This window comes from Erythrolamprus reginae, unplaced genomic scaffold (genome assembly GCF_031021105.1).
Source record: "Erythrolamprus reginae isolate rEryReg1 unplaced genomic scaffold, rEryReg1.hap1 H_5, whole genome shotgun sequence".
NCBI classification, from domain to species: Eukaryota; Metazoa; Chordata; class Lepidosauria; order Squamata; family Dipsadidae; genus Erythrolamprus; species Erythrolamprus reginae.
The window spans coordinates 863,497-875,731 of NW_027248506.1; positions in this window are offsets into that span (position 1 = coordinate 863,497).

The window sequence follows — 12,235 nt, forward strand, 5'->3', positions numbered from 1 at the left end:
GAGGAAAAAGGTGCATCTTATACTCTGAAAAATACGGTATTTATGGCATTATTGCAAAATGCCCAGAGTTATTTCATAGCATGTAAAATAAACAAGAAAGTCAACCAACCAGCCAACAGATAATTATACATCTCTGCTTTACTGCAGACATCATGCTAGCTAAATTTTTATATTAACAAACACTTAAAGTTCGTTTGCCTTTGTATTAATTTTCATTAGCATGGAATGTTAAAATTAGTTTTAATGAAAACTTAAGTTCTCTCAAGATCCTCTGGCATTTCATAGAATGATGAGACGCCAGGCAGTCTGCAAACTTTAGGATGAAAGATGTGAGGATGTTCGCAGACAGCATGTGATTCCAAAAATAGCACATTCAAGCAATGAAGATTTCACTTATTTGTTTTCTCCTGCAGAAGAGGAAAAAATAATAATTTTAAAGTAAATTCTGTTCCTTCAGAATGAATGAGAACGGGTAGAAAAATAATATCCCCCCCTGCTAATAATATTCTTGAATGAAATAAGTATCTTTCCGTTTTCGCACCCATTCCAAGCATGGTGATACATTATCTGATGGAAAATAGGCACATTTATGAAAATCACACTCTAGGGAAAAACAAGGAATATCAATGAATACACGAGGAAGCATTATTTTAACAATGTATACTTTTCAAGTAAATGTTATATGACAAGCATGCATTCTTAACACACAATGTTAAACATTTAAACATATCAAAATGGTTTTTTAAAATATATATTCTCTGGCTGATGCAGAGGCAACAAAAACTTGTGCATGCAAAAAAATCATGTGACGTCAAAGCCCCGCCCCGGGAATCCCCCGCTTCCTTTTGCTTTTAGCGCCATTCCCGAGGGCGGGGAAATCCCATCAACCCCAGGCAGCCCACCTTCTTGCCAGGGGGGGGAGGGAAACAGCCTTAGGTCCCCCCGGCGCTCCCCGGAATCCCCCTCCCCACTCCCCCAGCCTCTGCGCTGCCGCCCGGCTGTCATTTTCTGAGAAGAGGAGGAGGAGCCGGAAGCTGGTGGGGGCGGAGGAAGGCGAACCCCAGGGAGATGTCGGCCGGTCGGGAGGAGGAGGAAGAGGAGGAGGAGGAGGAGGGAGGGAGGTTGGGAAGAGGCACGGTCGGCCCAGTCGAGGGGGAGGAGAAAGGCGGGGAGAAAGTCCTGACGCTTGCCCCCCTGCCTTTGCAGCCGGCAGGAGAGCAAGTGAGCCAAATCAATATTTGACTGAGAAGCACCTGAACATTCCAAGGTTATACAGTGGCGCCTCTACTTACGAACTTAATTCGTTCCGTGACCATGTTCTTACGTAGAAAAGTTTGTAAGAAGAATCAACTTTTCCCATAGGAATCAATGTAAAAGCAAATAAGGCATGCGATTGGGAAAACCACAGGGAGGGTGGAGGCCCTGTTTCCTCCCTAGAGAGGCCCCATGGAGGCTTCTCCCCTGCCTTTTCCGGTCCTGTTTCCTCCCAGGAGATTCCTAGAGAGGTCCCACGGAGGCTTCTCCCTGCCTTTTCCAGCCCTGTTTCCTCCCAGGAGATTCCTAAAGAGGCCCCACGGAGGCTTCTCCCCACCTTTTCCAGCCCTGTTTCCTCCCAGGAGATTCCTAGAGAGGCCCCATGGAGGCTTCTCCCCTGCCTTTTCCGGTCCTGTTTCCTCCCAGGAGATTCCTAGAGAGGTCCCACGGAGGCTTCTCCCTGCTTTTTCCAGCCCTGTTTCCTCCCAGGAGATTCCTAGAGAGGCCCCATGGAGGCTTCTCCCCTGCCTTTTCCGGTCCTGTTTCCTCCCAGGAGATTCCTAGAGAGGTCCCACGGAGGCTTCTCCCCTGCCTTTTCCGGTCCTGTTTCCTCCCAGGAGATTCCTAAAGAGGCCCCACGGAGGCTTCTCCCCACCTTTTCCAGCCCTGTTTCCTCCCAGGAGATTCCTAAAGAGGCCCCACAGAGGCTTCTCCCTGCCTTTTTGGGCCCTGTCTCCTCCCAGGAGATTCCTAGAGAGGCCCAATTGAGGCTTCTCCCCACCATTTCCAGCCCTGTTTCCTCCCATGAGATTCCTAGAGAGGCCCCACGGAGGCTTCTCCCTGCCATTTCCAGTTACAGTTTCGGAGGCTCAGGTTTGTAAGTGGAAAACGGTTCTTGAGAAGAGGCAAAAAAATCTTGAACACCCGGTTCTTGTCTAGAAAAGTTTGTAAGTACTGTAGAGGCGTTCTTAGATAGAGTTAAAACTGTAGCCCAGACTGTAAGATTTATTTATTTGTGTGCTTGTGTGTGTGTCTTTGTTTGTTTTCTTTTCCATTTATTGTGCACAAAATTGTATTTTTTTTTAAAGATGCTTAACAAACCTTTCCTTCATCATTTCATTCTCGGAAAGAAGTTTTTTTCCTGGATCAACACAAACCTCTTCTTTCCCCCTTCCGTCTGTAAACGTAACTCTTTCCTTATATCTCTTCAGTGACAGTTTCTTTTGATTTGAATCATCTCTGTGAACTTTCTGGAGTTCGGTACAAGCCTCAGCACAATGCAGGAGGAATCAAATGTTTGGCACAGCTAGAGTTGTAATCATTTTTTGAGAGTACTATACCGAAAAATAATAAAAAATACCAAATGTCTTTAAAAAAAAAAATAGTAGCAATTCATACTATTGTCTTTGTACATAAGCAATTTGGGCTGAAATCTCAGTTTGCATTTTTTTTTTAATTTCAACATGCAATTATTTCCAAGATTTACACTGAAGAGGGTCGGCTATGTGTTGAATCAGATCTCTCTCTCTTTGAAATGTAGGCAACAACAAAATCATTCCTCTACATTCGGAGATGAATTTACCAGCAGGATTGATTAATTGATATTAGGCTATTCCTTCCCCCAGGCCATTACAAGTTATGTATGGTATGTTTGTGTGTGTGTATGTTTGGTTTTTATAATAAGGGTTTTTAGTTGTTTTATTAAATTGGATTGTTACATGTTGTTTTTTATCATTGTTGTTAGCCGCCCCGAGTCTGTGGAGAGGGGCGGCATACAAATCCAATACATAAATAAATGAATAAATGAATGAATGAATAAATAAATGAATAAATGAATGGTAGTTCTGGCACAAGTTCCAGTGGATCATCTGTGCCACAGTATCATGTCTATGCTTGCAGTCAGTCTGTGCGATCTTTTTGCAGCAGCTGAGTATTATTATTATTATTATTATTATTATTATTATTATTATTATTATTCTCTCATGCAAACTCATTTTATGAATCTCTCTCGCTATCTCTTTTGTTAAAGAGAGAGACAAACCAATTGGGGAGAGGGGTACTCTTAGGAATTATTAATTTCTAAGAAGACCCATTATGTTCCCCAATGGGGCAGTTTGAATACACAATATCACCCACTTGTTCTCATGATTCCGCCCTACACATTTTCCAATGGAACCTCTCCTTAAAAATCAGGACTCCGCATTTCAAATTCTTATGAAAGTGTTCTGCCTGTTACTATAACAACCTAATGCAACATATTTCCACTGCTTAATTTCACTATTAGTGTCTTTTCAGTTTATGTCTTCAGTGTTATTCGGTTTGATGAGAAGGAAGGCTTTTCACGTTATCTTAATTAAATTGAAGGTGGTGAACCCCCAAAGAACTAATTCAAATGGAATTTCCAAATTGGTTTGTTGGTACATTTGCTGTTAAGCGCATGAATTAGGTTGCAAATCATCTGAATGATAAAAAGAGCCATATAAACCAGGCTGTCTATTTAAGACCGAATTTGGGATCCCTATCCTTTTGATATATTAATTAAATTACTAAACTGGTACTGTAACATTCCACCCCCTCCTCTACAATTTTATGCAACATTTCCACTTCCCAAATCCATAGTAGTAACTTTGAGAGATTTTTTGGAGTCCTAGTGCATAATCACTTAAATATGAGCCAGCAGTGTGATGCAGCTGCCAAAAAAACTGACACTCTATATTCTATATTCTATATTCTATATTCTATATTCTATATTCTATATTCTATATTCTATATTCTATATTCTATATTCTATATTCTATATTCTATATTCTATATTCTATATTCTATATTCTATATTCTATATTCTATATTCTATATTCTATATTCTATATTCTGTTCTGTTCTACTCTACTCTACTCTATTCTACTCTTTTCTCTGAAGCAGATTCTTCCACTGGTCCATAGGGAAATGATTCTTCTTGAATTTAACCACTGGTTTAAACTTCACTAAAGGAGATGGTCAGATAATTCACTGTTCTACAAATTTTCAATTTTTTTCAGTTTCAGAAATGGAACGTGCCGTTTCTTAATGGATTTCACATGCTGAATTCAAAGGTAATAATGAAAGTTGTTAGTTGGCTCTAGTTTTCATGCAAACTCAAATAAATAAACAATAAAATTGCTCACCAACCAACCACAGGAACATTGCTCTGCCAGGTCAATTTAGGAAGTTGCAGGATTTACCTCTACTTATGAACTTAATTTGTTCCGTGACCAGGTTCTTAAGTAGAAAGGTTTATAATAAGAAGCAATATTTCTCATAGGAATCAATGTAAAAGCAAATAATGTGTGCGATTGGGGAAACCACAGGGAGGGTGGAGGCCCTGTTTCCTCTCAGGAGATTCCTAGAGAGGCCCCATAGAGGCTTCTCCCTGCCTTTTCTGGCCCTGTTTCCTCCCAGGAGATTCCTAGAGAGGCCCCACGGAGACTTCTCCCTACCTTTTCCGGTTACAGTTTCGGAGGCTTGGGTTTGTAAGTGGAAAATGGTTCTTGAGACGAGGCAAAAAAATCTTGAACACCCGGTTCTTATCTAGAAAAGTTCATAAGTAGAGGCGTTCTTAGGTAGAAGTACCACCGTATTTTCCTTGGGAGTGGAAACTCCTTTAGGCTCCAAACAAATCCTGTGTTGTCCCTTTGTCTCCAGGAAAACTGCAAAAGGTTTAAAAATACCCAGCATGTAGATCATTTAATAAGACACTATGTCACCAGTTAATCACAGCTCTGAAACTAACCAAACCCACATTTGGCTTGGAAGCTCAGTAGATGCTCTATATGACACTTTGCTGGAGAGAAAGAACAATTTATTGGGTAGGAGGTGGGTTTGTTTCTATCTGGAACGGGGGATTTCATTGCTAAATCATTTTATTATACAAGGGTTATGAGGCTGAGTTGTGGAGGGATGCTACAGACTTATCTATCTATCTATCTATCTATCTATCTATCTATCTATCTATCTATCCATCCATCCATCCATCCATCCATCCATCCATCCATCCATCCATCCATCCAGGCCTTCTCCGGGTCCTGTCAACTAAACAATGTCGCTTGGCGGGACCCAGGGGAAGAGCCTTCTCTGTGGCGGCCCCGGCCCTCTGGAACCAACTCCCCCCAGAGATTAGAATTGCCCCCACCCTCCTTGCCTTTCGTAAACTACTTAAAACCCACCTCTGCCGCCAGGCATGGGGGAATTGAGATTTCTTCTCCCCCTAGGCCGTTACAATGGTATGCATGGTATGTTTGTATGTGTGCTTGGTTTTCTATATTAAGGGGTTTTTAATTTGCTTTTAGTATTGGATTATTATTGTATATTGTCTATGATTGCTGTTAGCCGCCCCGAGTTTTCGGAGAGGGGCGGCATATAAATCCAATAAAACTTGAAACTTGAAACTTATTTATTTTGTCCAATGCACAATAATACACAATGAAGGTAATAGAGGACACCTTCGAGGAAACAGAATTAGAGAAAGAATAGAAGAGAGAATATAGGATAAAATAACCAACGAGAGAATAGAAGAAAGATATAGAATAGAAGAGAAGATATATGGGATATAGGAGAGTCAATAGGACAGGGGATGGAAGGCACTCTAGTGCACTTATGCACGCCCCTTACTGACCTCTTAGGAATCTGGAGAGGTCAACCGTGGACTAAGGGTAAAATGTTGGGGGTTAGGGGACGACACTACGGAGTCTGGTAATGAGTTCCACGCTTCAACAACTCTATTAATAAAGTCGTATTTTTTACAGTCAAGTTTGGAGCAGTTAATACTGACCTTGAATCTGTTATGTGCTCTTCTGTTGTTGTCGTTGAAGCTGAAGTAGTCATCGACAGGCAGGACATTGCAGTCTATAATCTTGTGGGCAATACTTAGATCATGTTTAAGGTGTCTTAGTTCTAAGTTTTCTATTAATGGGCTTAACTTATTCCAAAGTTGTTTGTGTCCTGCTTATTATTTTTCTAATTTAAGTTCCCATCAAAATCGAACTATGAAGCAGTTGACATGGAGAAACCTTTTCTTCTTACGTTGTGTCACTTACAAAGTCACTATTGGAAAACATACAACATCTCCATTCTCAAGTGGAATATTTCTGTCACAAAGCCCAACTCCCGGTATTTCTCTGGCAGCATCGTAACAACAATCTGGTTAGAGTTAATGAGCACATATGGGCAGCAATTCTATAGTCTGAAAAGTATAAGTATCCAAATACTGCTGTAATTATGTTCCTCAGTCAGACAAGAGCTGTAAATTCTCCTTGTGTTATGCAGTAATCAACATTAGTACACTGTACAATTTTTTTTTGCGGTATCAAGCTTATTGGATTCCATTTCTTCAATAGGTGAGAAATAATAAGTCTCAAAATGGATGAACAGTGCAGTCAGGCGGTAGGGAAAGCAAGTAGGATGCTTGGCTGCATAGCTAGAGGTATAGCAAGCAGGAAGAGGGAGATTGTGATCCCGCTATATAGAATGCTGGTGAGACCACATTTGGAATACTGTGTTCAGTTCTGGAGACCTCACCTACAAAAAGATATTGACAAAATTGAAGGGGTCCAAAGACGGGCTACAAGAATGGTGGAAGGTCATACATACATACATATATACCCACTAAAACCCTCATTGTGTATTGGACAAAATAAACAAACAAATAAATAAATTTCATAAGACAAGGTATCACTGTAATGCTCCTCTGCTTTTGTCACTTCCAAAATTACAGTTCAGCATCTTGCAGATTGGAATTTAGGTTTCCTGTCTTTGTGTGTGTTGCTACTTCTGCTGGCTTTCTCACTGTTGTTAGTTTCAAAACAACAATACTGGGGACTTCCAGACATTCGCAGGGCCAATTCAAACTAGCGGCTCCAAATCTTCCAGTAGAAGTTTATAGATAAATTAGCAAGAAGTAGATGATATTATACACTGGAAGTTCCCGAGAATTGCCCCGTGTTCCGTAAGAGCAAAAAACCGGTGCTCTGTAAAGAGAATGGAGCTCACAAAGAGACTAGCAAAGATAATGTTACACAATGGTGCTTACGCGTCATGTTATCTGTAAGATGTTGCTCAGAAAAACGGTACAGTGACACAGGAATGGGATGCGGTGGGGAAGGAAAAGTAAAAGCCGAATGCAGAAATGCAAAGCTCACTCATAGTTCTCTTGTTTACTCATTGTGCAAATGTTCCCGCCAGTGATCAAAGCAAGTAACACTGAATAGAATTGAGCAAATTAAAATCTGATTCAACTTCCTTCCCCCAAAAAGCACTGTGATGGGAACAAGTTCTGTGACTCTTTTGTGTGATTTTTATTTTTATTATTTTATTTATTAGATTTGTATGCCGCCCCTCTCCGGAGACTCAGAGCGGTTGATGGGAAGGGAGACCCCTGTTTATCTTGTCTGTGATGTTTTAAACAGGTTGGGAGTTATTTATTGGATTTGTATGCCGTCCCGAGTCTGCGGAGAGGGGCGGCATACATATCCAATAAATGATAATAATAATAATGGAGCTTCCTTAAGCAACTCTTGACTGGATTTTGATTTGTTCTTCAGCCTTGGCAACATTTGGCCAGGTGTTCTGCCTGGGTGGCTATTGGAGGTGTGAATCCAGGGGTACAGATTTTTCAGTATGTCATGATTCAAAGACGGGCTACAAGAATGGTGGAAGGTCTTAAGCATAAAACATATCAGGAAAGACTTCATGAACTCAATCTGTATAGTCTGGAGGACAGAAGGGAAAGGGGGGACACGATCGAAACATTTAAATATGTTAAAGGGTTAAATAAGGTCCAGGAGGGAAGTGTTTTCAATAGGAAAGTGGACACAAGGACAAGGGGACACAATCTGAGGTTAGTTGGGGAAAGATCAGAAATAATGTGAGAAAATATTATTTTACTGAAAGAGTAGTAGATCCTTGGAACAAACTTCCAGCAGCCGTGGCTGGTAAATCCACAGGAACTGAATTTAAACATGCCTGGGATAAACATATATCCATCCTAAGATAAAAATACAAGAAATAGTATAAGGGCAGACTAGATGGATCATGAGGTCTTTTTCTGCCATCAGTCTTCTATGTTTCTATGTTTCTATCTACTTCCATAAGGAGACCCTGACCTATTTCCATGATATACCGGTACTTCCATAAGAGGGATCCTGAATTCCAGACAGAGACTTAAGATATATTTATATACTCTTCTTTTGTCCCTTGGTCTGCTGTTCTTTGGATAAGAGATTGATAATCTTCCTTTGCTTCTGGAGGCACACACCATGGAGTAATTCCTGTATGATTCTACTCCTGATAGAATGTACAGTGGTACCTCTACCTAAGAACACCTCTACTTATGAACTTTTCCAGATTAGAACCGGGTGTTCAAGATTTTTTTGCCTCTTCTCAAGAACCATTTCCCACTTACAAACCCGAGCCTCCGAAACTGTAACCCGAAAAGTCAGGGAGAAGCCTCCGTGGGGCCTCTCTAGGAATCTCCTGGGAGGAAACAGGGCTGGAAAAGGTGGGGAGAAGCCTCCATGGGGCCTCTCTAGGAATCTCTTGGGAGGAAACAGGGCTGGGAAAGGTGGGGAGAAGCCTCCGTGGGGCCTCTCTAGGAATCTCCTGGGAGGAAACAGGGCCGGGAAAGGTGGGGAGAAGCCTCCGTGGGGCCTCTCTAGGAATCTCTTGGGAGGAAACAGGGCCGGAAAAGGTGGGGAGAAGCCTCCGTGGGGCCTCTCTAGGAATCTCCTGGGAGGAAACAGGGCTGGAAAAGGTGGGGAGAAGCCTCCGTGGGGCCTCTCTAGGAATCTCTTGGGAGGAAACAGGGCCGGGAAAGGTGGGGAGAAGCCTCCGTGGGGCCTCTCTAGGAATCTCTTGGGAGGAAACAGGGCTGGGAAAGGTGGGGAGAAGCCTCCGTGGGGCCTCTCTAGGAATCAGTAGACCGAGCTCAAAAATCAGCAAGCACTCTTCATTTCAGTCGTGAGCTGCCAATATTCTTCTCTATCGATTCCCTTGGTCTCCTGATCTCCACATCCTGATTCTTTTTAAATGCAGAAAAGCAGAAGTGAGCGAAAGGAGCATTTTCATGCATTTCAGTCTGGTTCCTAAAACTATGCACAAGTGAAAGCAGTTCACATGACTTCCAAGAAGATATAAATATAATTCTTTAGAAACATAGAAGATTGACAGCAGAAAAAGACCTCATGGTCCATCTAGTCTGCCCTTATGTTTTATCTCCCTTCTTTAAAGATTTGGCAATTTCTTCCTCTTTTGAGGCTTTAGCAGCATATATTATCTGTTTCGCCTCCTTCTGTCTCATTTTATACACCTCTCTATCAGCTATACTTCCAGACTCTTTATACCTCCTATAGGCAGCCTTTTTTTCATTGACTATAGCCCTTACATCATTGCTAAACCATAGCGGTTTCTTCTTCCTTTTACCTTTAGTTATTTGCCTTACATTCAGTCCAGTGGCTTTTAACATGGCCTTTTTTAATACAGTCCACTTGGGTGCTCGCTCCTGCCAGTTTATCCCTCCCCTTTAATTCATTATTTAAACATTCCCCCATTGCATTAAAATTTGTTTTTCTGAAATCCAATACTTTGGTTGCAGTACAGGATTGCTCACAATCAGTTTTTACATCAAACCACAAACATAGGTGGTCACTGCAACCTAAATTGTCTCCCACCTTGACCTCTGAAACCCAATTCCCATTCGTAAAAATAGAATATTCTCATAGACTATTCTCCCCTCTAGTCAGTGTCTTAACCAGCTGTGCCAGAGCTGCTCCTGTAATTTTTTATGTAAGTTTTCATTATTTATTTATCTTATTTATTTATTTGTCAAACAATGATAGGGTGATAATTTGTACATATTAAACATTAGATAAGTAATGATAAAAAGTAGACAATAGGACAAGGACGGTAGGCACAGTGGTGCGCTTATGCACGCCCCTTACAGACCTCTTAGAAAGGAGGAGAGGTCAGTTGTAGACAGTCTAAGGTTAAAGGTTTTGGGGCTAGGAGTAGAAACCACAGATTCATGTAGTGCATTCCAGGCATTGATTACTCTGTTGCTGAAGTCATATTTTTTGTAGTCAAGATTGGAGCGGTTGACATTTAGTTTAAATCGATTTCATGCTCGTGTGTTGTTGTGGTTGAAGGTGAAGTAGTTGTTAACAGGTAGGACATTTAGGTATATGATTTTATGAATTATAATTAAGTCGGAACGGAGACGACGGAGTTGTAAGTTGTCTAAACCAAGAATTTCAAGTCTGGTGGAGTAAGGTATTTTGTTCTGAGAAGAGGAGTGAAGGACTCTTCTTGTGAAATATTTCTGGACTCTCTCAATTGTGTTGATGTCAGATATGCAATATGGGTTCCATACAGGCGAGCTTTATTCTAGGATTGGTCTGACAAATGTTTTGTAAGTTCTTGTTAGCAGTTCAAAATTACCAGAGAAGAAGCTGCGAAGGATTAGGTGAACAACTCTTAAAGCCTTTTTGGCAATGTTATTGCAGTGGGCTCTAGGACTTAGATAATTGGATATGAGTACTCCAAGGTCTTTGACAGATTGAGGTTTTCAATAATTATGAATGTACTGCCCATGTGATTGACCTGTGAAAGGCAGGCTGCTCTTTCCAAATTGTCAGAATTAAGGATTGCTTTGTTGCAATTATAAAACAGTAGGCAATTCTATTTCTCGTTGAAATGGAGAATAGCAGGGCGAAAAAACCAAGGTCTTTGGCAAAATATTAAATAAAAAATCTTACATTCTTTCTTCCCAAAATGTACATCACAAATCCTCTTTCTCAAACAATCCTGTTTTGAATTTTGGATTTTTTTTAAAAAAAATTTTTTTGATTAAGGCGTTGCAACGCATTCAGCTATGTCCTATCTATTTAATGAATTTTACAAATTCACCATGTTCACTTCCTTTTTTCATAAATAAATTGGGGTGGGGAGAGTTACACCATTGAGATATGCTGAGTCATAGCTTAATCTCTGAAAATAAATCCATATTGTCTTTAGTGCTTTGTCAGAGATGTGTATTTCTATAATGTATGCCAGAAAGGGGAAAAATACAAAAAAGAAAGAAAGATAGAAAGTGAAAGAAAGAAGATAAAAGAGAGAGACACAGAGAGAAAGAGAGGACAAAGCATTGCATAAGATTTCACAATTGCATAAGATTTTCTTGGTGTGATTTATGGATGCACCAACTTATTTTGAATGAAAACTCAACAGATGTCATCATAGTGGGAAAGACCAGATATCAGTAAAGCACATTTTGTGATTTTGTGAGAACTTGTGCAATGAATAGCCCTCTGTTCCTTCTTTCCAGTGTTCAGTTCTTTAACTTTTGTCTATAAAGTATTTGTAATGGTGGCCGTTCATGGTTCTATTTTATTTTAGCGCATTATTATTATTATTATTATTATTATTATTATTATTATTATTATTATTAATTGGATTTGTATGCCGCCCCTCTCCGCAGACTTATACACTTCTAAATCTTTTATTTAATTGTAAATTGCCAAGAAGACGTTTTGAAGATCGATCCTCTAAAATACATATGCAAAATACATATATTTCCACAATATACATATTGTGGGAAGAAATATCCATCTGGTTCAGTTCCAAGATGGGAGAAAGACACTGAAAACATGGAGGCTGCTTGGAAAGATGGTTTAAAGAAATTGGTAGGATGTCCCATGTAGTTCCAGCTGAGAAACATTATAGAATGACTGTATCATGCAAAGGGTGGGTTTTAAAAGTCCAAATACTTGTTAAATACATTAAAAAGTATCTTTCCTCTACTTCATGGAAATTCGTTTTTCATGGGTGGTCTTGGAACGCATCCCCTGCAAAAAACGAGGGATCACTATATTGTGTATTTTATTTACTGTATTTATTTATTAGATTTGTATGCCGCCCCTCTCCGTAGACTCATGACCAACACTTTGAATTGTGA